The 20300-nt window shown below is 47.2% G+C and overlaps 1 pseudogene; it reads left to right on the plus strand.

The window, feature by feature from the left end:
* The first annotated feature begins 1820 nt into the window (after positions 1–1820).
* The window catches only part of LOC139357741 (SH3 domain and tetratricopeptide repeat-containing protein 1-like), a 50279-nt pseudogene continuing 31799 nt past the window's right edge, over positions 1821–20300 (plus strand).

A 20300-nucleotide genomic window follows, 5' to 3' on the forward strand; every position in this document is an offset into this window, starting at 1 on the left:
GACAATCTAGAGAGCAGAAACCATTTCTGCCTTTTACTCTCAATATCAGCATCCCATTGGCAGACCATCAATGTGTCTCCGAGGAATCAAAACTCCGGCTGGAAGAACAGTTTTAATGACCTAGCTTTAATCACATTATGTTGTATTGTCCATTCATTTTAATGTCCTAAAATTTTAATAACCCTAAGGGGTCACCATTTTAGATGAAACTATACCAGGAGATTCCTCTAAGGCCAAGAGCATCCAGCTACTCCCCTGAGAGACTCTACCCCCTACCTCAGGCTGTCCTTGGCGATGAGGTGACCCCGGGGCTGATACTCACTAGACCCTCCAACAGACATGGCCACTGTGGGTATCCTGGGTCATCCCCAGACAGTTCTAAAATACCAGAACTAGGAAAAGACAGGAGGGTGGTTGAGAACTCAACACCCTGTAAAGTTTTCACGTGGGGACCTCAACCTAAAGACATTTTGGTAATATGTACACTTAGGAAAGATGAAAAGAAGAGAGGCACAAAGATTTTTTTTTACAGTAGAGTGTCAGATGATTTATTCTCCGCTTTCCTCTCATGTAAAGTGCTTGGAAACAGAAAAATATTTTGACCAGCACTGTATTCCCAGCACCTTACGAGGCCGAGGCGGGAGATAAATTAAAGTCAGGAGTTCGAAACCCACCTAGCCTACATGGCAAAACCCTGTCTCTACTAAAAATACAAAAATTAGTTGGACGTGGTGCTGGGAGCCTATAAGCCCAGCTACTTGGGAAGCTGAGGCAGGAGAATCGCTTGAACCCAGGAGTCAGAGGTTGCAGTGATCTGAGACTGCATCATTGCACTCCAGCCTGGCTACAGGGCGAGACTCCGTCTCAAAAAAAAAATGTATATATATATATATATGAAATATACATTTAAAATTATTACATGTAGATAGTATTTGAAGTCATGGGACTGACTGTAGGTAGAAACAAGAGAAGGCAAGGAAAGTTTTTATATTTATATATAATTATATAAAATTAATATACATAATTATAATATATAAATATAACATATAGGCTGGGCACAGTGGCTTACACCTGTAATCGCAGCAATTTGGGAGTCCGAGGTGGGCAGATCACTTGAGGTCAGGAGTTCGAGACTAGCCTGACCAACATGGAGAAACTCTATCTCTACTAAATATACAAAAATTAGCCAGGCATGGTGGTGCGTGCCTGTAATCGCAGCTACTCAGGAGACTGAGGCAGGAAAATCACTTGAACCCGGAAGGTGGAGGGTGTGGTGAGCCTAGATTGCATCATTGCACTCCAGCCTGGGTGACAAGGGTTAAACTCCATCTCAAAATAAATAAATAAATAAAACAAGAAATATATATTTACGTCTAAATATATAATTGTAATACATAAATGTATACATAAATATACATTTATTATAAATTTATTGATGTATGAAATATGCTTATTTCTGAGATAGGGTCTGGCTCTGTCACCCAGGCTGGAGTGCAGTGGCACTATCATAGCTCATTGGAGCCTTGAACAGATGGCTCAAGCGATCCTCCCACCTCAGCCTCCTGAGTGGCTAGGATTGGATGCACACACCACCATGCCTAGCTAATTTTAAAATTTTTTGTGGAGACAGGGTCTTCCTTTTTTGCCTAAGCTGGTCTTGAACTCCTGGGCTCAAATGATCTTCCTGCCTCAGGCTTCCAATGTGTTAGACGTGGGCCACTGCATCTGGTCTAATGCATTTTTTAATTTGCGAGTTTATATTATTTAATATTTTGAAGTACTGAATGTGTTGAACAACCAACTTGCAGAATTCCCGAACAATGGACAGTCAGCTCTCATGTCCTGGTTCCAATCGCCCCAGCACACCAAGGCTAGAAATCTTTCAGCCAACTTCCACTTATATGTCCCAGGGCAGGACAATGTCACTTGGCCAATCCCCACTAAGAGGGACTCTGGAAAGGCAAGAAACTATTCTGTTCTCTATAATGGAACCTCACCAGGGAGAAGGCAGCTGAGAGGGCCAGCTGGGCCCTCCAACCAGCAGCGTCCACCATCGACCCACTGCCCTAGAACTACACCGTGCTGGGCATTTGGGGCACTGTTATGAGCAAGAGTTCCCATTTTTCTTCTCATGGGACCTTCATGCTAGTGGCAAGAGACAATTTTTTTTTTTTTTTTTTTTTTGAGACAGAGTTTTGTTCTTGTCACTCAGGCTGGAGTGCAATGGTGTCATCTCGGCTCACTGCAACCTCTGCCTCCTGGATTCAAGCAATTCTCCTGCCTCAGCCTTCCGAATAGCTGGGATTACAGGATTGCACCACCACGTCTAGCTAATTTTTGTATTTTTAGTAGAAATGGGGTTTCACCATGTTGGCCAGGCTGGTCTGGAACTCCTGAGCCACTGCACCCAGTCAAGAGGGAGATTTTCAATCAATAACTATAATTGTGATGAATGCCAGAAAGAAGAATGTGTGTGATGGGGAAGGGACCTAAGTTATTGTCTCATATTTTAACACTTTCACAGGCGATAACTATAAACTTAGAAGCTTAAAACAACACACACTTTTAAGCCAATTTTGGCAAGCTAGGAGTTGAGCACATTTTAGCGGGTCCTGTGCTTGGGATCTCACGCTAAGCAGCTGGGCTGCATCCTCATCTGAGTCTCCACCAGGGCAGAATGCATTTCCACATCCGCTGAGGTTACTGGCAGAATTCATTTCCTCGGACCCGCTTGGCAAGGGCCCAGCTTTTTGCTTCCTTGCCTACGGGCCCCCTCCAAAGGTCTTTTCTCAGCACATCATCTCCCTCCGGCAGCCCCTGCAGGCGGAACCTTTCTCTCAAGTCTGCGAAGGTGATGCACTGTGACAGTGACATCCCATTGCTTTTGCCAGGCTCTATGGGTTAGAAGCCAGTCACCGGTTTTGCTCGTACCCAAGGTCAGGAAGACTATACAAGGACATAGGTTATTGGGGGGTCAGCCACTTTAGGGTGTGGCTGCCACCACTGAACTTGGTGAGAATTTAAGGGTTGGTAGGAGCTGGCCAGGTACGGGGTGAGGGTGTGTCAGGCAGGGGTGAGGGCATGCAGGGGGATGCAGAGGCCTGCACCCTGGAATGTCCTTTCACTCCCTGAGGTTTTGTTCTCCTGATCCCTGAGTACATCCCAGAACACGGTGGGGCCCTAGCAGGGGAGAGGTAGGGAAGCATGTGTTGTTCATCTGGAGACCTTGTTAGGCAAATCAGATTAGGGGCCAGGCTTTCAGTGGTGGGTGTGAGCGTGGGAGTGATGAGTGTTCAGGTGTGTGTGGGAAGAGCGATGGGGATGAGGTCAGCCTCAGCCACCATGAAGACCTTAACTGTGCATCCACCCATCCCAGCAGTATCCCTGAGTGAGTGCCTTCAGGGTGCAGGTCCTGTTTTACACAGGTCCCAGTAGCTGGGACCACAAGTACGCGCCACCACGATCGGCTAAGTTTTTGTATTTTTAGCAGAGATGGGGTTTCATCTTGTTGGCCAGGCTGGTTTCGAACTCCTGGCCTCAAGTGACCCACCTGCCTCGGCCCCACAAAGTACTGGGATTACAGGCGCGAGCCACCGCGCCCGGCCCTACTTCACTCCTAAAGCCCACCATACGTGCTTTCAAATGTTTGGTGAATCACAAAGTGAACGAGTGAATGGGACTACGTGACTTCGGGCAGCAGGCAATCCTATTCCTTGGACCTCAGTTTCACTTTTTGTAAAGCAAGCCTGTCTCTCGCTCTCTGCCCTAAAAGCCTGAGTTCTGGGCTTGAGATGAGCGCGTCCTGTAGACCAGACTGCAGATGGACATAGAGCTGGGTCTTCTAGGAGGCCAGGATCCGGCCAGCTCTTGGGTACCGTCCTCCCGCGGAAACCTGTACGCCCAATCCCAGCACCGCCCCGCCCAGCCTCCATTTGTTCCCCTAGGCCCCGCCCTCTCCGCGCGGCTCGCTCCCCATTGGCCGAGGGGCGGGCCCTGGGCGCCCGGCTCCGCTGGGGGCGGGGCAGCGGGCGGCAGGCGGGGCCCTGTGCACCTGCATGGTGTGTTTTCCGGCCGCAGCCCCGCGCCAGCTGCAGCTCCTTGATCCGAGCCGGATCCTGAGCGTGGAACACGGGCTGAAGCGGCGGCAGCGGCCCCGCCCCGGGGCTCCGTGGTTGAGGCTGCCTCGGCTCTGTCGGCTGCTCAGCTGCGCTCCAGTCGGCCCAGGCGCCGCGGCGAGGAGCGAGCGCTCCGAGGCGGCGGCCTGAGGTGAGAACGGGCAACGAGGTCTCCGGACCGGGCAGGGGTCTCTGCCCCGGGCGAGGCGGCTCCGAGCTGGGTTCCGCAGGGTCCGAGGTCGGGATCCGGGGTCCTTGCGCCTGGGCTTTGTCTCGGCCTCGGGTGGTACCGGGGGCTTCGCGCCTGCTACGATACCGCGTGGGCCCGCGCGGGGGTCCCGGTCGTCCTGCCGGTAGGGGCCGGTCCCCACTGCTCCCCGGCTCCCCGCGTCTGCCACGGAGGGGGCTGCCTGGACCCGGGCGCTGGCTTCTGAGCCGAGATGGCGTCACTGCACTCCAGCGTGGGCGACTGAGTGAAACTCCGTCTCGAAGAAAAAAACCTGGTCAAGTGTTTTACCCAGCCTAGGTACGTGTGGCAGAGCCGAATGAAAGCTTAGAAAAAGACGACTTGAGAACTAACCTAGCAGAGGAATCAGGCGGGATGTGTTGTTACTAAGTGAAATTTGCACTGTTTTCTCCCAGGCCTCGCTGAGTTGTGTACAACAGAGAGCTCAGGTGTTGGGGGCAGTTGACCGGTTGAAGAATGCATTACTATTATGTGAGAAATACTGGCCTTTGAAAAAGCAGAACTGGATCCACGTTCTTGCCTGGTAACTCTATCATCTAGTTTGTAAGTTCACTGAAAAATTCTTATGACAGTGGGGAAAGGATTGGGGCGTCTGCATTGGTTTGTGTAATATAGGTCATATGAAAGAGCATTTAGGCTGGAGGGAGACTTTTCACCTCTCTAACTTTACTTTCACAGGACAATTCCATCATGATTTGAAGATTTTTGAGTGAAAACTACATTGTTCTGCTATGTGTTTCGGGGCAAATTTATACATACAATTTGCTTAAATATTTCAGATGATACAAGAATATATGTGTGGGGTAAAAAGCTGAAATTTGCATTCCCCCTTCTCTAGAAGTAACCATTGTGAATAGTTAAGTCTGTATTCCAGCTATTTTGTATACTATAAATACACTGTGAACATTTGAGTGTATATAGACATGTATGTTACACACAGTTTTAGAGGTGGAATATTGCTCTGTTGCCCATGCTAGTCTCAAACTCCTGGGCTCAAGTGACCCTCTCGCCTCAACCTCCCAAAGTTTTGGAATTACAGGCGTAAGCCACCGCGCCTGGCCTGCATGAGTATATTTAGTAATTGCTAAGTTACTCTGTCCAGTACGTGTCTATTGAAGTCCCCCATATGCCAAGCATTATTCTGAATACCTTATATGCACCAATTGACTTAATTTTTAGAGCAGCTCTCTTATTGTGGCCCTTTTACAGTGAGGAAACTGAACCACAGAGAGGCTGGGGATGTCGTCTAACATCACACAGCCAGTGCTGTTGGAATTGAGGTTTGAACCCAGACAGCTGGCTTCAGATCTCTTAGCTGTTATCGTAGATGGCACACCCAAACCTTAGGGCCGCCTCCCAAGCCTTGCCTGAGCTCTGCCTGAGCTCTGCGAGAGCCGTGTATGTGAGGTTTCTTTCCTCTTTAAGAACACAAGTCTTGGAATTGTCCCAGACCCTGGTAGGACCTCTTGAGGACCAAAAACAGGGATTCTTCAAGCCTGTCCCAAGGGCCAGATCTCTGATTTAGCTACTTGGAAGGTAGATGTAGAAGAGAGTAATTTTACCAGAACAAAAAGTCAGGATGGCTGGGCTGACTCGGCCAGACGCAGTGGCTCATGCCTGTAATCCCAGCACTTTGGGAGGCCGAGACAGGTGGATCACCTGAGGTCGGGAGTTCGAGAGCAGCCTGACCAACAAGTTGAAAGTATGTCTCTACTAAAAATATGAAAATTAGCTGGGCGTTTTGGCGGGTGCCTGTAATCCCAGGTACTTGGGAGGCTGAGGCAAGAGAATTGCTTGAACCCGGGATGCAGAGGTGGCAGTGAGCTAAGATTATGCCACTGCACTCCAGCTTGGGTGACAGAGCGAGACTTCATCTCAAAAAAACAGAAGGAAGGGGAAAGGGAATGCCTGGGCTGACTCACAGGGAAGAGGCCCTACAGCAGCCGTAGGACCTTGGCCACTTGGGTGGAAAAGAAGGAAGGAAGAGCTTCACCCATGGCGGTGACCTGGACTGCAGAAACCACACTAAACAGTCCACATCCTGGAGCCTGGCCACCCCGTTTGCTTCTCTTCTCCTTGGGTAGAGGGTATGGGGAGCTTTCTACCCCGGAGGCTGAGCAGCGCAGCTTCTAACCAGGGTAGGCGTTTGTCTGTCCCTGGGAATACAGACAGCATTCTCATAAGCAGCCCAAATACTCCTGAACAGCTTTTTGTAGGGTGGGGCAGGGCGGGGCAGAGGATCATTTTGACTCCTAGGTACCTTTTCCACTTTCACTGCTGATAACTGTGTTACAGATTAAAGTTTTGTTTTTGATACTGAAGAGGGCTTAAGAGAGTGAGCTATTATGGCACATCTAAGTCTACTAAAATAGAACCACAGGGTAGTGTAGGAAAATCTCTTCTAAATTATGGATCATATATGGTGAACGTTAGAAGCCATGTGTACCTAAGTTGAAAAATCAAACCATGTCTTGTATTTGGGTGACCCCGGTAAGTCTGGATGTCACTGCGCCTTGTGTGAACACAGGATGCTGAGGTGCAGGGATCAACAGGCTTTTTCTGGACATCTTGCGCTTCTCCCTTGGGGTAAAGTGGGGCGGCAGTAGCAGCGCACAGCTGTAGGGCCCCTAATATTTGTCAGCTGGCTTACATGTGGGATTCCATTTAATGCAATCTTGGAGGTAAAATTATGTTATTGAAGATGAAGATAGAGGCTTAGAGAAGTTAAGAAAATTGTTCAAGGTCACATCATTTGTTTTGTTTCGTTTTGTTTTTGAGACAGTTTTGCTGTTCTTGCCCAGGCTGGAGTGCAATGGTGCGATCTCGGCTCACCACAACCTCTGCTTCCCAGGTTCAAGTGATTCTCCTGCCTCAGCCTCCCGAGTAGCTGGGATGACAGGCATGCGCCACCACGCCACGCTGATTTTGTATTTTTAGTAGGGATGGGGTTTTTCCGTGTTGGTTACGCTGGCCTTGAACTCCCAACTTTGGGTGATCCACCCAACTCAGCCTGCCCAAGTGCTGGGATTACAGATGCGAGCCACCACGCCTGGCCAAGGCCATGTAATTTCTTAAGTTGAAAGATGAAGTACTGGATGAACTCAGAAGTTTGACTTCAAGGCCCTTGATCTTTCCATAACACGTGGTTCCTTCCCTGGTTGGTCGGAGTGACTGAAGAACTCAAGGAAGCTGTGTTTTGTGGAAAGAGGACCTGAGGGGTGTATGGTCTTTCCAGGCTTGGAATCTGCCATGCTGGGCTTCTGAATTGTATAACTTGACCATATAGAAAGAAGCCCCTCATTTAAGACTTATTCTTTGGGGAAAATGAAGGAAAGCCGCCCACATGAGACAGGCAGAGGCGACTTTCTCAGAGCTGCTGTGGCAAGAGAGTCGGCACCGTCACTTGCGTGTGGCAGAGACTGACATGCAAGTGAGTGGCGGATGAGGAGTGAGGAAGCTTCAGGATGGAAAGAACAGCCCCCAGTGGAGGCTGTTGTGGGGGTTGGAGGCGGCTGTACAGAAGTGGGGTGTCCTATGTGATTGGGTAGGGGCATATTTGACTTTCTCTGAATGATCCTAACTGGAAACACTGGGCCAAAATTAGGGTGGCTGTCAGTTTTGAGTCAAGTCCTGGTCACCTGGGACAGAGTTGTGGTTTAGTTTCTGGGTTGTGGAGAGAGAGCAGTCTGGCTTCCTGTCTGATGTGCTAGCCTGGCTGGCCTCCTGGCTGTTGACTGTAGATAGGGGATTGGTTTCCTGGGTGGGCAGCTACAGGTTGTGATCTGAGTTCTGTCTTTATACATATGATCAGGCATGGTCTGTTTGTATATTCAGTCCCTCATTTTTCTTGTCAGTAAAAATATCAAGTGACAAATTGGATACATTGGGAAGATTTTAGATGTCTGTGTCCCCTGGAGGAAGTTTTCACATTCACATTGAATCAGAATGAATATAAACAATGGGGCTATTTATCTTGAAGATTTAAAAGAGGAAATCTTCAACAATACTACCTCGGCGCCATTGCCTCTCTGTCCATCGTTAGGGAATGTGTTTTTATGCACCGCCGGCTCATCGTCCACCAGTTTGTGGTTGATCCAGTTCTCTACGTCTTACCTTGTGTGTATTTCATTGTTTGCTAGTGTTACCTTTCCCCTTCATCAGTGTAGTTTATTTGTGTAGCCTCTGTTGGTAGGAAGTTATTTGTGGAATTTGTGAATGGAAGGGACCTTGGAGGTCTGCTAAGTCAACCAAGTGATTTTAGAGATAAACGGAAATACAGGGAAATGTTCCAGCTTTTTTGGTGGCAAAACCAGGAATAGAAAGCAGTGTTCTTTGTGCCACAATGTCATTGGAAGACAGCTCAATGTGGGCCTAAAATGCAGAGTAACTAACTTTCATTTATCTCTGCTTCTGACTCTTGTTATCAGACATTTTAAATTGACCTAAATGTGTTAGCAGAAATATGAAAAGTCCTGACTTGTTTACATATAAGGTACTTTGTCGCCTACTCATTTGGTTGTTTTTTTCAATAGGATTGAAAAGACATTGTTATAAACTGAATGTTTATGTCTCCCCCAGATTCTTGTACTGGAGCTCTAACTGCCTGTGTGATGGTATTAGGGGGTAGGACCTTTGGGAGGTGATTAGGGTTAGATGAGGTCATGAGCATGGGCCCTGGTCTGACAGGATTAGTGCCCTTAGAAGAAGAGAAACCAGGCCGGGTGTGGTGGCTCACACCTGTAATCCCAGCACTTTGGGAGTCCGAGGTGGGCAGATCACGAGGTCAGGAGATTGAGACCATCCTGAAATCCTGTTTCTACTAAAAATACAAAAATTAGTTGGGTGTGGTGGCATGTGCCTGTAATCCCAGCTCCTCGGGAGGCTGAGGCAGGAGAGTTGCTCGAACCAGGGAGTCGGAGGTTGCAGTGAGCTGAGATTGTGCCACTGCACTCCAGCCTGGTGACAGAGTGAGATACTTTCTCAAAAATAAAAAGAGAAAGCAGAGAGCTTGCACTGCCCTGGTGTGAGGAAACAAGAAGAAAGGTGGCTGTCTGCAAGCCAGGAAGAGGTCCCTGTCCTGGAACTGAGTTGGCCGACACTTTGATCTTGGACTTCCAGCCTCCAGAGCTGTGAGAAATAAACTAATGTTTAAACCACACAGCCTATGGTGTTTTTGATGGTATTTGCCTACGGTATTATGGCCATCTGATTTGACTGATACAGAGATGGTTCCAGAATACTGTAGCCTGTATCTGAGTTGGTGATGCCATGAAAATAAATGTGGTAGTTCATTCCTTTATATAAAGATAACGCTGTGAGCCCAGGGCCTTTGCTCATGTCTTAGTTGAGTCTTGTTTTCTTATAATAGCTTCCTAATTTCTCTTTTCCCCTTCTAATTTATATTATATAGCTGGATTAAATCATATATGGTATGATTTTATACTTTATGTCTGTACAAACTTGTAGTGATTTTATTTCATTTTATTTGATTTTTGAGACATGCCCTTGCTCTGTTGCTCAGGCTGGAATGCAGGCGTGCCATGACAGCTCACTGTAACCCTAAATTCCTGGGCTCAAGTGATCCTCCCGCCTCAGCCTCCTGAGTAGCTGGGACTACAGGTGTGCTATCCTGCCTAGCTAATTTTTAAATTTTTTGTAAGGACAGAGTCTTGCCATGTTGTCCAGAGTGGTTTCAAACTCCTGGCCTCAAGCAGTCCTCTCGCTCAGCCTCTCAAAGCACTGGGTTACAGGCATGAGCCGCCACACCCGGCCCAGTGATTTTTCATTGTTAAGATCAAGGACGGGTTCCCTGGCTTGGCATTCAAGGCTCATGATCAGGGCGTGATATGCAAGTTTGGGTTTCAGTGGTTCCATTCCCGCCATCAGCCTTGCACTCCAGCTTGTTGCCTAAGCCCTGTTCTGAAGCCCAGCCTGAGAGCTGCACTTAGAATTTATACCTTCTCATCTCTTCATCGTCTTCGCCTATGTTCTTATCTCCATCTGGGATATCGTCTTTGCCTATGTTCTTATCTCCATCTGGGACATCGTCTTCGCCTATGTTCTTATCTCCATCTGGGACATCATCTCCACACTTCTGCCTCTTTAAATCTTCTCCATCCTTCAAGACTTGAAATACTCACTTCCTTTACATGATCCCCGCTCTGACATCCAAGCTAGAATTAATCTTTCTTCCTTTGAACTCTGATAGTGCCTGTTTTTCATCCTTTAATTATACAGCAGTTCTGTGTGTTAGATATTATTTTCCCAGTTTTTCATAGTTACTTTGAAAATATTTGCTGTAGTCATATATTTTGAATATGTAATATGAGCGACATTCAAAACGTACTGGAGAGTGAAAGGCAGTCCTACTCCCATCACTGCCCTGTGACCACTGTTGCCAGTTTTTGTTTGTTTGTTTGTTTTTCCAAGGCAGAGTCTTGCTCTGTCACCAGGCTGGCGTGATCTCGGCTCACTGCAACCTCCGCCTCCCGGGTTCAAGCGATTCTCCTGCCTCAACCTCCTGTGTAGCTGGGACTACAGATGTGCTCCACCACGCCCAGATAATTTTTGTGTTTTCAGTATAGACGAGGTTTCACCATGTTGGCCAGGATGGTTTGGATATCTTGGCCTCGTGATCCACCTGCCTCAGCCTCTCAAAGTGCTGGGATTACACGCATGAGCCACTGTGCCCAGCATATGTGTCTTGTTTTTAAAAACACAGATGTTGGCATAAGATAAACACGGTTCTCCACCAGTTCCCCACTGGTAAGTATTTAGGTTGTTCCCAACCGTTTGGATTAATCAATGCTGAGTTGTACATAATTCTTGCATATTTGCGTGAATTTGCTCATAGGATGCATTGCTAGAAATGGAATTGTGGGATCCAGGGTTCTGCGCATTTTAAATATTGATGGGTGTTGCCGGATTCCCTTCCGTTAGGGCCATACCGTTATCTTACTGTCAATGTGTAAGGGCGCCTATTTCTATTTCCTTGCCAACAGTTTCTTCTCAGCTGTTTTCTTTGACATCACATACACACAAAAATAGCCCACTTGTTCCAAAAACATGGACATTTTACATTTCTACTTAAAGTGTGCGCACACTGACTGAAGCTCTGTGTTGCAGTGATGTGTGCTGCTAGGATTGTGGCTCTGTTTTGAATTTGCTAGCCAGGCTATGGCTTTCCAGTCAGGTATTTCTTGTTTTGTTCATGCTGTTGCTGTCCTTGGGCTGTGTGAATTTCCCTCCACTGCCCAGCCAGATTTCCTTTCCGGTGGACGGGCTTAGTGTCTCATCCGGCAGCCCTGTTTCCTAGTGACCTGGGCTGAATGTCTCATCTGGCAGCCCCGTTTCCTGGTGACCTGGGCCGAGTGTCTCATCCAGCAGCCCTGTTTCCTGGTGATCTGAGCCGAGTGTCTCATCCAGCAGCCCTGTTTCCTGGTGATCTGGGCGGAGTGTCTCATCCGGCAGCCCGGTTTCCTAATGACCTGGGCCGAGTGTCTCATCTGGCAGCCCTGTTTCCTGGTGACTTGGGCCGAGTGTCTCATCCGGCAGCCCTGTTTCCTGGTGATCTGGGCCCCATGTCTCATCTGGCAGCCCCGTTTCCTAATGACGTGGGCCGAGTGTCTCATCCAGCAGCCCTGTTTCCTGGTGACCTGGGCCGAGTGTCTCATCCGGCAGCCCTGTTTCCTGGTGATCTGGGCCCCGTGTCTCATCTGGCAGCCCTGTTTCCTGGTGACCTGGGCCGAGTGTCTCATCCGGCAGCCCTGTTTCCTGGTGATCTGGGCCCCGTGTCTCATCTGGCAGCCCTGTTTCCTGGTGACCTGGGCCGAGTGTCTCATCCGGCAGCCCTGTTTCCTGGTGATCTGGGCCCCGTGTCTCATCTGGCAGCCCTGTTTCCTGGTGATCTGGGCCGAGTGTCTCATCTGGTAGCCCTGTTTCCTGGTGATCTGGGCCGAGTGTCTCATCTGGCAGCCCTGTTTCCTGGTGATCTGGGCCGAGTGTCTCATCTGGCAGCCCTGTTTCCTGGTGATCTGGGCTGAGTGCCTCCATGAGAACTTGCACCCATCTTCTCCAGGAGTGCATCTTTTCACAGCAAGCAAAACATTTTCATCACTTTTCTAGTGGGAGAGGCACTAGTTCTTTTCTGGGCATCAGGAGACCTGAGTTTGTTCTGGTTCAAGCAACAGCTGGTGAGTTACCAAAGACAAGTCGCATCTGGTCCCTAGTCCTTTGCTTTATAAGTAGAATCACAGTCCGAGTGGACATCACTGCCCTGGTCTCTATGCGGGGCTGAGTGTTGTGGGGATGATGGCTAAGTGTCAGGGTGCATTTCCACCACTAGGGGATTACAGGCCAGCCAAAGACACAGGAGGAAAGCTAACAGCCCCGGGCAGGTACACAGAACCAGAGGAGTTTGGAAGGGTGGTTCCAAGCTCCGTGGTGTGATTGATGTGATCACAATAAACATTTTATCTCTAAGTCTTTGGCCATTGGATCAAGAGAAGAGAGAGCTGGTGTTGAGTTGTAGTGAGAGGTGCGTGGTTCGTGTGCCTGCTGAGCCTGGCTTGGACTCAATTCCATTGAGTCCCATTCCATTTTACCTTCTGTTTCCACCTTTTTCATCCTCTTGCTTGTTTCTCCGGGAAAAAATTGCAACAAATTCCTTTCAAAAACTTTACAAAAGCCATGGATGCTTATTGAAAATAGTTCAAATGATATGGAAGACAGAAAGATAGGGAGTGTTTTTCTGTTGTGTGTTTGGATGAATGTGTCTTTGGGGTAGTCATTCTTAACACTGGGTGTATTTCCTTCCAGATCTTTTCCAGTGTACCTACAAATATATATGTACACTTTGTAAAACACAAAATAGTACCTGATAAACACTGAGTCCCCCTACTTCCACTGCGCAGTCTACATGGACATCCTTTCATGGTGATACGATGAGACCTGATCGACTCCTTTTGTTCGCTGGAGTGCTAGGTACTAATAGCTACAGACAACTCACCTTCAGTGGACGTTTGCCATGTGACAGGGTCTGTGCTCCAGGCAGACTACATGAAGTGGATCTTAAGGCTTTTTACAACAATGCTATGGGTGAACGCAGTAATTGTTAACATTTTGCAAATGATAGGATTGCAGTAGAGAGAAGCAAAGCTGCTTGCTCAAACTCATGGCACGATTCCCAACAGAGAGAGAGAACACTTTTAAAACAATTGTTGTTATAGTCAGGTGATTTATGATCATTTGAAGAAATAGTGCATTCAGTGAATACATTTCAGGGTCTGGTAGAGTCTGGGAGCTGTTCCTGAAAATGCACTGGGCTAGAGGTAAGGGAGCGGTCCATTGGCCCTGGGCCCCTAGTGCAAGGAGGGAGGTGCCGGGGAGAGGGGGCATGGAGAGGAGGTGTCTGAACAAACCTTGCAACATCCATTTCTGCTGAGTCTGGTTCGAGGTGTGGCTCTTGACATGTACACTTTTCAGAGATACTTGGTTTCGATTTTTATCACGGTTCACCTGAGCAGCAATGGTTTCGAACTGCCTGGAGATGTGGTCTGGCAGGCCAGTGCTATGCCCATCCTTCCCGCTCCTGCAAGAGGGGAGTCATCCTGGGACTAGAGGGCTGCGCCTGTAATCAGCTATCTCATAATAAGTGGATTTGATGCTGGTTTCGCTAGGTCAGGAAATTTCCCATTTGGAAGGAAAACTGATACTTGTTTTTGGGTTTTGCTGAGGAGCCACAGGGTTTAGAACAGAGACTGGAAGTTTGTTGAGACACACGTGAGTGCACTCAAACATCTTCCATGAAACATGGAAATAAACAGTGTTCCAGAGAGGTTCCTGGCTTTGGGATATAAATATTTCTGTAACAGAATGGCACTGGATGTCTGCTGTATTTTTTTCTCTGCTATTTTGGCAAGTTTTATTTGGGTGTGTGTCTCCTGTACAGAAGGTATGACATCAGTTTTTGCCACCAAGTATTTACAGCCGTTGGTTACCTCCTATGTGGGTCACTTTTGTGCCGTGGTTTCTTTGAGGAAATTGTAGGTCTCCTACCCAAAGCACATTGCCCATTTCAAGGTGCTCCTGGTTTCTGAACACCTGTGGCAGTGCCTTCCATGTGGGTGAAGCCCGCCGAGAAAGTACCCCCCCCTCCAGGAGGTGGGGACTGGTGATTGCCTGAGTGAGGAGGCCGGGGATGAGCCCTGGACTAGAACTTGTGACCGGCTGCTTTTCCTTCCCCTCGTCTCCCTCCTATTTTTCTACCACCCCCACTTTTTAAAACTTTCTTATAAAAAATTAAGCAAGTATTTTGGTTTCCTTTATTCGCTATTCCTTGCTAATCGTATGCAGAATGAGCCTGGGAAAGTGGAAAGGAAAGTTGTACTTAGCTTCAGATGATCCTACCAGCCCCGCATTGAGGGGCTTCCGCCAGGTGGCATTGTCAAGTGGCGTTGTGGAGGTCCTCCTTTCAGTCCTCAGCGTTAACCAGCAGAGGCAGGTGGCACTTATTCCTGGTTAATGTTGAGGAAGTTGAGCTCAAAGTGGCTAAGGGAACTTCCCAAAGTCACATAGGAAGTAGCAGAGTAGAACCAAACACAGATTGTCTCTGAATCAGGCAGGTCATCAGATTCCAAAATGGGCTCTTAATTTTTGGAGGTCAAAAAGCTGAACAGACAACGCTATTTCTTTTTTCTTCTACTTCTTTTTTTTTTTTTTTTTTTTTTTGAGCTAGGATTTCGCTATGCTGCCTAGGCTGGTCTAGGCTCAAGCTGTCCTCCTGCCTTAGCGTTCTGAGTACTGGGCTTACAGGTTTGTGTCACCACACCCAACAGAACAGACATTTGTTTAAAGAAGACATACAAATGGCCAAAAAATATGTGAGAAAAATGCTCAGTATCACTTATAATCAGAGAAATGCAAATCAAAACCACAGTGAGGTATCATCTCACCTGTCAGGCTGAGTATTACCAAAAAGACAAAAAATAACAAGTGCCGGTGAGGATATGGAGACAAGGGAGCTCTTACACACTCTAGGGGGGTGTACACTAGAGCAGCTGGCTGGGCGCGGGGCGCACGGTGACATCCCGGCACTTTGGGAGGCGGAGGCGGGCAGATCACCTGAGGTCAGGAGTTTGAAACCAGCCTGGCCAACATGGTGAAACCCCGTCTCTACTAAAAACACAGAAATTACCTGGGAGCGGTGGATCACACCTATAATCCCAGCACTGTTGGGCGGCTGAGGTGGGTGGGTCACTTGAGGCCAGGAGTTCAAGACCAGCCTGGCCAATGTGGTGAAACCCCATCTCTACTAAAAAATACAAAAATTTGCCAGGTGCAGTGGCGGGTGCCCATAATCCCAGCTACTCAGGTGGCTGAGGCATGAGAACCACTGGAACCCGGGAGGCAGATGCTACAGTGTGCAAGCCGAGATTACACCACTATACTCCAGCCTGGGCAACAATGAGACTCTGTCTCGAAGGGAAAAAAGAGAAAGACTAAGAGTAAGCTAAGGCACCCACTATGGCAAACAGTATGGAGGCTCCTCAGGAAACTGCAAATGAAATTACAGTGTGATCCAGCAGTCCCATTACAGTGTAGATACCCAAAGAAAAGGAAATCAGTGTCGGAGGGGCATCCACACCTCCGTTTCCTACAGCACTGTTCACCATAGCCAAGATATGGAATCAGCCTCGGTGTCCAACAGCAGATGATGGATAGAGAAAATGTGGTCTTTATACACAGTAGCATACTATTCAGCCATAACACAGGATGAAGTCCTGTTATTCTCAGCAACGTGGATGGAACTGGAAGATATTATGAAATAAACCAGGGACAGAAAGTTACACAGCACATGTTCTCTTATGTGGAAGGCAAAAAAGAGTGGATCTCATGGAAGTTGAAAGTAGACAGAGGATCCTAGAGGGTGAGAAGGGTGGGGGAAGAGGGAGATAGGGAGAAATTTGTTAAAGGATACAAAATTATAGCTGGATAGGAATAAGTTCTAGTGTTCTATAACATAGGATGACTATAGTTAACAAGAATATATAGTTTCAGACTGGGAGCGGTGGCTCATGCCTGTAATCCTAGCACTTTGGGAGGCTGAGGTGGGTGGATCACCTGAGGTCAGGAGTTTGAGACAAGCCTGGCCAACGTGGTGAAACCCCGTCTCTACTAAAAATACAAAAATTAGCTGGGCATAGTGGTGAGTGCCTGTGTAATCCCAGCTACCAGGGAGGCCGAGGCAGGAGAATAGCTTGAACCTGGGAAGCAGATGTTGCAGTGAGCTGTGATCACACCACTGCCCTGTAGCCTGGGCAACAGAGGAAGACTTTGTCTCAAAATATATATATGTGTGTATATATATATATAGTTCCAGATAACTGGAGGAAGGATATTGAACGTTACCAACACAAAGAAATGATAAATGTTTCAGATGGTGGATATGCTAATTATGCTGATCACCTACAATACATGTATTATAACATCACCATGTGTACTACATACATATGTACAGTACGCAATTATGTGTCAATTAAAAAAGAAAAAACTGAACTTAGATTGGAATGGCTATGAAGTAGCTAGCTTTTTCGTATTTTTTATATAGACCCTAGGCATTTATTTTAAGTAAACTACCCTTGGCTTCAGGAAATGTTTAGTATTTGAATTTTAGCCTTGCATTTTACAATACAGAGAAGTAAAACTGTAGGCTTGCCTTAGATACAGTCACAGGGATTTGCCATGATGACCTTTTTATGTAATAAGGGGGAAATATACCTTAATTAATAGGCATACATGCTCAGTTTTCTCCCTCGTACACATTTTTAGTTGTTGTCCCGGCATTGTGATACTTATGTAAACAGTATGAGATATCTTAGGTAGGAATCAGAATTTTAAGGTAAGAATACTTAAAGTTATGTATTTTTCAAACTTCCAAACTGGATATTTTACATGTCCATTATATAACTGTCATTAAATTATCAAAAAGACAATACCTGTCTTTAATATGGGTGATGCTCTAGCTTTTCTTTTCTTTTCTTTTTTTTTTTTTTTTTTTTTTTGAGACAGGGTCTCACTTTCTCCCAGGCTGGAGTGTAGTGGTGCGATCATGGCTCACTGCAGCCTCAGCCTCATAGGCTTGAGAGATCCTCCCACCTCAGCCTCCCAAGTAGCTGGGACCACAGGTGTACAACACCATGCCCAGCTAATGTTTAAAATTTTTTGCAGAGACAGGGCCTCCCTCTGTTGCTCAGGCTGGTCTGGGATTCCTGGATTCAAGTGATTCTCCTGCTTCATCCTCCCAAAGTGCTGTGATTACAGGCATGTGCCACTGCCTGGCCCCATATAAGTGGGATGATGACTTGAGCCTAGGAGTTCCACACCAGCCTGGGTAACATGGCACAAGACCCTGTCTCTACAAAAACTAAAAAAATTAACTGGTCATGGTGGCACCTGCCTGTGGTCCCAGCTACTCCAGGAGGCTGAGGCGGGAGGATAACTTGAGCCCAGGATTCAAGGCTGCAGTGAGCTCTGATCTTGTCATTGCATTCCAGCCTGGGTGACAGAGTGAGACCTTGTCTCTTAAAAAAAGTTACTGGCTACCTGATTATTCATAGGAAAAAAACCTGAACTCTGCTCTAAACCTCATACCTCGTACAAAAATTAACTCAAAATGGATCATGGACTAAAATGTAAAATGCAAAATAAAGATGAAAAGAGGAGCTAGAGACTGGGAGAAACTATTTGCAAACCACATGTCTGATAAAGGACTCATATCTATAATATATAAAGAACTATCAAAATTCAGCAGTGAAACTGAATCATCTAGTTTGAAAATGAATAAAAGACCTGAAGAGACATTTCAGATAACATATAAGCACATGAAAAGCTGTTCAACATCATGAGCAATCAGAAAAATGCACACTAAAGCCACGTCACTATACACCTATCAGAATGCCTAAAATAAAAAGTAGTAACAAGACCAATGCTGCTGAGGACGCAGGGAAACGGGATCACTCACACTTGGCTGGTGGGAATGGAAGACGGTACAGCCATTCTGGAAAACAGCTTGACAGTTTCTTAAAAAACTCAATGTGCAATTGCCATAGGAGGCAGCACTCACATTCATGGGCAGTTATCCCAGAGAAATGAAGACTTATGTTGACACAAAAGCCTATATGTATCTGTTCATAGCAGCATTATTTATAAAGGCTAGAAACTGGAAACAACCTGGAGACTGCTCAGCAGGTGAATGGTTAAACAAACTGGTGCACCCAGGCCCCAGATACCACTCTGCAGTAGTTAATGACATCCGTGTTCATCAGTCTTTCAAACTAGAAACCACCATTATGTTTACTCCCCTTTTTTCCATCCTGGGTCTGAGTGGATTTCATTTTGCATTTCTTTCCAATGCATTTTCCCTCTGTCCTTTCTGCTTGCGCCTCATGCCTCATTTGAACCGTTGTAAGAGCCACCGAATTGTTTCTCTGCCTCATCATGGAATCCTTTCTACACTTCATGCCCCGCATTGCCATTGGAGCAATCTTTCCAAAACATGAACAAACTAACTTAAAAGAAATATCCCAGGTAGCCTTCCAAATAAGTATAAGCTTTCTGTTAGAAGTTTGACTTCTTGTCTATAGGGAACCCCAGGACTGTAGAGAGACGGATTTGCTGTCTGCATTTTAAGATCAGGCAGAAATCCCTGGAGGGGCCCATGTGGAATAGTGGCACAAATACCAGTTCTAGAATCAGAAGCCCTCATATCCTGGTTCTAACATTAGCTGGATGTTCTTGGGAAAGTTTTGATTTCATAACCTCAGAAACTCCATTTCTTAAGAAATGGAGATGGGAAAACATACTCAAGGGATCACACAAGGCTACTGGGAGGAGCAGATGAGGGGCATGGTGAACATGCTGTGTAATCCGTGAAGTACGTCGTATGTGTGAGAAGTGGAACTGTGTGGATAACGGTTCTGGAATCATTGTATGAAAACGATGGAAAGCACATTCGTAGTTCTGCCTGATGATACCACTGGGCACCTGTGTTGTACCTGACTGCAACATGGGTGAGGCCCGGGTCAGTACAGCTCACAGTTTGGTTTTCATTCAGTTAGAAAGGCCCGAGAGGACCCTTCCCCCCACCAGCTGTAGGAAGGAGGAGGCTGTCTCCTGCCTCTATTTGGTGGGATTGTCTGTGGCTCCTTAGGGACAGGAATGCAGGGAGTGGGGGAAGAAAGGCAGCCTGACTGCTAACTAGTCACTCTTCCCCCAGGAAGGAGTGGAGGGGTCATTTCGTGGTAACTTGCCAAGTCTTTCTTAACCCATCTGCTCTTAGAAATGACCAGCATGACAAGTAAAAGACCCGTTAGAGACAGATGGGCTGTGTGTCCCGTGCGTTTATGGCTTTGTGGCCTCAGAGCTGCCAGAACTCGATAGCTTTCTGGGGAACGGTGGGTCAGCCAAGGGGCTGAAAATAGTAAGAGGAAGAAAATTCTCCCTCACTGCTCTGGTCTGGGAGTGATTACTGAGGAGAGCGGCATGGAGGGCCCAGCCGTGGGGTCCCTCTCAAACACACCCTGACCGCAGTGGGAATGCGGGTCTCAACCTCCCTAGGCCTCCGTGATTTTCGTCTGTCACATACTCACCTCCAGCAGGGATGTCTATGGTGATGAGATGAGGGAGCATCCTAGCACATGTGGCAATTAGTAGGCTTGTGGTGAGTGGACGCTGGCGTCAGTGGGACAGGAGACTGGGAGCTGCATGTGGACGCACTCACGTGCTGGTTGCATGAGTGGACAGAGGAGAGAGGGACGCTGTGCCGTTCTCCTTTTGGTCTGTCACCCCCGCTGTTGTGAACAGAATCCGTGAGTGTATTCTGTTGCCCCAGTCAACTTGGTAGGCTGATTGCTCAATTTTTTGCTTCCACTTTTGATTTC

Source organism: Macaca nemestrina, chromosome 13, assembly GCF_043159975.1.
Source record: "Macaca nemestrina isolate mMacNem1 chromosome 13, mMacNem.hap1, whole genome shotgun sequence".
Lineage (NCBI taxonomy): Eukaryota > Metazoa > Chordata > Mammalia > Primates > Cercopithecidae > Macaca > Macaca nemestrina.